The sequence below is a fragment of the Gossypium arboreum genome, chromosome 11 (assembly GCF_025698485.1).
Source record: "Gossypium arboreum isolate Shixiya-1 chromosome 11, ASM2569848v2, whole genome shotgun sequence".
NCBI lineage: Eukaryota > Viridiplantae > Streptophyta > Magnoliopsida > Malvales > Malvaceae > Gossypium > Gossypium arboreum.
Genome location: NC_069080.1, coordinates 119739281 through 119744653, shown reverse-complemented (window position 1 = coordinate 119744653; position 5373 = coordinate 119739281). Strand labels below are relative to the sequence as shown.

Below are 5373 nucleotides of genomic sequence, written 5' to 3'. Positions count from 1 at the left end.
GTGTTGGATGAAAGCATTGGTAGTCTGACTGGTTTATAATTTATATTGCTCTATTTCATTTGGTATTCTATTTCATTTCGTCTGATAAGAATTGATGAGAGAATACATATGATTTTATGATTCTGTTTCTTCTACTTGATGCTTCATCTGATATATATGTATGGGAAGATATATTGATCTTGTTATATTTGATTTCAGTGGGATTAAATGATGTTTTCTTCTGGACTTTCTTTCTTTGAAGAATTATCGGGGTATTCCGTATTTTCTCTATGAATTTGGTTTTCGATTCTCCGGTATAGTATCGTATCTTGGGTTTCTTTATTCTGGATTTCTTTATTCTGGATTTCTCTATCTTGGATTTCTTTATTCGGTTTCCTTGTTATCTTTGTTCCATAATTTGTCAATTATGACTCGTGTTCAAGTCGTTCTTCATTTCGTGATAATCATGTCAAATATGACTATACTTCTAATTTGATCTTGGTAATGTGGTGATTTTAGTATTGGGATTTTTTTCTAATTTCGTAAGGATTTGACATCAAGAACGATAGGTGATAAAAGCGCGAGTTTCAGTCGGTATGGTGAATTATTTATTTGAAAGATTTCATGTGACAATTATGTCAGGATTATTTTTCTCAAGTCTGATAATAGAATTTCATTTTGTACAGATAAAAGAGTAAATAGTCTGAATGAGAAGTGTATATTTATTAGAAAGAGTTGGATATTAGTTAAAGTCACTACGAATGATAAGGTTTTCGTCTTGTGAAAGCTGAAAAGTTTATTACATGTTGACAGAGTTCGGATAGATGAGAATATTGGTAACCGAAGCATCTGAACTAGACTAGTCTACATTGAGTAAAGACTTCCTGACTTTCAGTAATGTACCGTTGTATGAATTGTGATGTGTTTCAAGACAGTGAGGTAATGTGATGGTTTAGAGCATTCGATGTTACATAAAATCTGAGTTGTTAAAGAGGTTAAAGCTGAGTATTGGGATCTATCAAAATTATCCTTGCCAGTGTTGATATTGGGATGGAAATGAGAAGGATTATTCTTGAGGCCATATCAGAATTATTTCCATGGCGGAAAGAGGAAAATATGATGTATCCTATTGTTAAATGTTTGGCGAGATCTATAAATCATATCGGTATTGAATAAATTCCTACTCATCAGATTCATGGAATTTCAGGTCTTTTTGATTGTTGAATTTCTTGGAATTCTAGTCTCCATTAACCAAATTGAGATCTGGTTTTATGTCAAGATGACAAGGGAAACGGAGAAGGGTTGAAAATTTAAGAACAATTAAGAGATGAGTTCGTAAACTTTCAGAATATATGAGAAATTAATGAGATATATTGGAGGCACCGCCTGAGTGAAAGTTCTTCAGCACCGAATATGAAATTGAGGAATCTAAGTGAAGACCACATTTCTGGTAAGATTTTGACGAAAATCCCTAAAGGGGGGAGAGTTGTAATATCCTGATTTTGGGCCTAGTCGGAATAGTGGTTTCGTGACCACAAAATCTGAGATAGAAATAATTATTTTATGATTATTTTAAGGTCTATGATATGATTGCATGATTGTGTGAAAATTTCGTGAAGAAATTTTATGCATAAAGTGCTTAAATTGAAATTAGGGACTAAATCGAATAATTTGCAAAACTTGCATTCTAGAAGTTTCTAGTATGAAATTGTTTTGAAATATTAATTAGGAGGTCTTAAATAGAAATTTTACCAATTTCTAAGTCTATGGACAAAAATTGGACATGGATGGAATTTTTGGAAAGTTTAGTAGTAAGGGCATTTTGGTCATTTAGGGGTAAAATGAATTAAAATACAAAATTAAAAGCCAATTTTGCTCATCTTCAACCCCATGGCCGAATATAGCATGGAGAAACCATGGCTAGGGTTTTTCAAGCTTTCAAGCTCGATTGTAAGTCCGTTCTAGCCTCGTTTTTAATGATTTTTACGTTTTTGGAGTCCCGGTAGCTCGATTAAGCTTATGCTAGCAATAATTCAACCTAGGGTTCATATTTGGAAAAATACCCATAGGTGAAATTTGTGTATTTTGGTGTTTTATGATAGAATATGAGGTTTTAAATTATGTTAGACAACTTGTACTACTCGGTTTTAAGTGAAAACGAGCAAAAGGGCTTAATCGGTAAAAATATCTAATAGTCATAAGTACATGTTAGATTGAGAATTTGATGTTTCCATAGATGGGAAAAATGATCAGCATGTATAAAACATAAGAAAATAGGCTGAAGTTTAATTTACGAGCTTTGGGGCAAAAGTGTAAATATGCAAAAGTTTAGGGGCAAAACTGTAATTTTGGAAAAATATGATTTTGGGTCAATTTGAATAATGTGAGTCCTAATTAGACTATATTTTAAATGATAGAGAAAGGAAAACTGAAATTTGGGCTAAAATGGAAAAATACCAAGTTGTGGACGAAATGGTAAAAGTAGTAATTTTCGCATACGAGGTAAGTTCATGTGTAAATAATGTAGCATAATTGTTATTTTTAAAGCATAATTGTTATTTTAAGTTATTGATGTTAATTATATGATATGCTGATTTTTTATCGTGAAATATTATGCTTTGTGGTTAATGTTGAGTAATATGCAAATTATGTTTACTACTTGATAAATATGAATTGCTACCGAGTATTTGCCCGATATTCCATGGAAGACGGCAATGTGAGATCGAGGAAAAAGCCCGTTTGAACCTTAGGAATAGATTAGGATACAAGTGACATGTCACTAGGATGGTTGAGCATCTGAACTCGTTGAGTTGAGTCCGAGTTCACTTATGGATGTGAATGTCCGAACTCGTTGAGTTGAGTCCGAGTTCGTGAAATGTAACTAGGCATCCGAACTCGTTGAGTTGAGTCCGAGTTCACTTATGGATGCGAACGCCCGAGCTCGTTGAGTTGAGTCCGAGTTCACTTAGGGGCGGGTTACATGATTTCTTGATTACATATGAGGCACTTATGTGCAAATTATCCGTATCCGAAGTTGTATTCCGATGTGTTCAACGGGTGAAATTTCTAGTGAAATGAAAGAACACTTAAGATGCAAGCGACATTTTGGTAATTGTTGTGAAATGGACACTTTGGACAGGTATGTTCTTAACCCTCGGGTTGATAATAGATACAACAACGATAAGGTAGTAAGATGATGAATGATGTTTAGAAATATGATATATGTTTTGGTGATACCATGCTAAAGTTGTTTGGTATATTTGTATTGTTATGTTACTTGTTATTTACATATGAACTTACTAAGCATTTATGCTTACTCCTCCTCTTTATTTACTGTAGTTTTGAACAAGCCAGCTCGAATCGGGACGGGTCGAAGGTTCGATCACACTATCCAAAGGACTTTCATCTAGGTAAATGGCTTGTAAAACTTAAGTATGGCATGTATAGCAATATATTTATTTTGTGTAAATAATTTTATGATATGGCCATGATTGGTTGAGAAAATGTTTGATATTGATAAGTCATGGTGATGGTTAAATTTAGATCATGTTTGATATCATGGAAGTTTAATAGGTTATCTAGTTCATAATAACTCATGAAAAGATGAAATTTGCCTTAAAACAGAATATTGCTGCAGCAATGACATGAATTTGAAAAATCACTAAAAATAGTATAAATGGAATTAAATAATGAATAAGTTATGGAATCGAAGCTTGATGAGTCTATTTTCATATGGATGAAGCGAAACAGGTATATGAGCTATATTTTATGAGATGTTTAAATTTTTGTGAAACAGGGCCAGAGCGATTTCTGGATCCCCTGTTCTGATTTTGGAAATTCACCATAAATTTTACAAAGATAATTATAAGTCATGCTTTATATTTACAGATTCCTTATTGAGTCTAGTTTTATTATAGACAAACGGCATAGTCATTGAAGCTATGTAAAGGGAGATATCTGATTCGTAATACACAGAGGTCAGAGTAGTCAAACCCTGAAACAGGGGAGACTTTAACTAATAAACTGTACTACTTGGCCCAACTAAAAATTCTAGAAAAAAATCAGTAAATAGATATATGAGTGTAGATTTAGGGAAAATTTACGGATCCTGATTTCGAGTTTCCTAACTCGAGATATGATTTTTCTTGTAAATGTGACGCGAGTAGCTAGAAAGCTGTGAATGTAGAAACAAAAGATTTGAAGTTCTTAATTTGATAAATTATGTTCGGTAACTCCTCAAGCTCGACTCCGGTGATGGTTTCGGGCGTGGGGGCGTTACAGTTAGGGTTCCGCAGTTCTGGCTATGTTGTATCATGAGCTTTGTCGGACGATAAAGCCTAATGCCGTAGACATAGGCGGATGCCTTCTATTGTTTTAGTCATAGGCTCTTTATCGGATGTCATTCTTGGCATTGGTTACACACCAACCATACGTATTTCCACTAGCAAATAGGTGATAAAATTTAACTTGTTATTAATTGACTTTTTTTATTTCTAATGATACTATTCTAACGATACTATTCTAACATGTAATTTGCTTTCGTAGATGGAGTCATTATCTGGCTATCGGGAGGTCGTACACTGTCTTGATATGTCGTCTGATGATTGAACAACATGCTGGGGAAGGGGTAAGCTATTCTAATTGTAATAGCCAATTTTGGCCTAAAAGAACCCAAACCAAATAAACAAAAAAAATAGTCCAATACATGGCCCAAAATTATTAAAACCCAATACCCAAATTTTAGCCCAAAACTACCCAAACCCAATTTACATCAAACCCTAGCCCAAATAATAGCCCATTTGTTTAGGATTTTTCAGCAACCCTAGCCTCCTTCAGCCTCAGCCGTCACTCCTCCCTCTGCCCTTGGCCATCACGCGCGCTACCAGCACCGCTCGGGGCACTAACCACCGGCCTCGCATGCCTCTGACACACCTGCAAAGAGAGACTAACACGCAAAATACATGGAAACGATAAAAAGAATAAAACAAAAAACGAATCTTGTATTTTCGGCTTTAAAAGCCACATCTCTCCCTTGTAGTTTCTTTTGACGCATACAAAAACAAAAAAAAAAAAGAAATAGAAAAGTTCAAAAGGTTTATTTTTGTTCTTTATTTCCTTTTTTTTCCTTCTTTCGTTCCCTGCTTACCTTGTTTTTTCATATTTATTCATTGTTTTTTTTCCTTTCTTTTTTGAAGAAAACCTTTTTTTAACAAAGAAACATAAAAAAATTTAAAGTAGGCGTACTTGGGTTGCGCTCCTTCGCTGTACACGACGGTCATCGCCGTCGTCGGTGGCGGTAGGGCGGGTCTCTGAGGAACCCAATTGACAGAAAGAAAAAGGGGGAGGGGAAGAGAGCATAAAAGCTTTCTGTTCTTTTTTTAAAATTCGGGGCTG

General features: G+C 34.5%; 1 long non-coding RNA gene across 1 annotated transcript; it reads right to left on the bottom strand.

Moving 5' to 3' along the window:
- Positions 1-4446: 4446 nt before the first annotated feature.
- LOC128284398 (uncharacterized) lies at positions 4447-5373 on the bottom strand. The gene is made up of 2 exons (XR_008274830.1): positions 5224-5373; positions 4447-4911 (listed from the first exon to the last, which is right to left on the bottom strand). It is a non-coding gene; the product is annotated as an uncharacterized LOC128284398 (long non-coding RNA).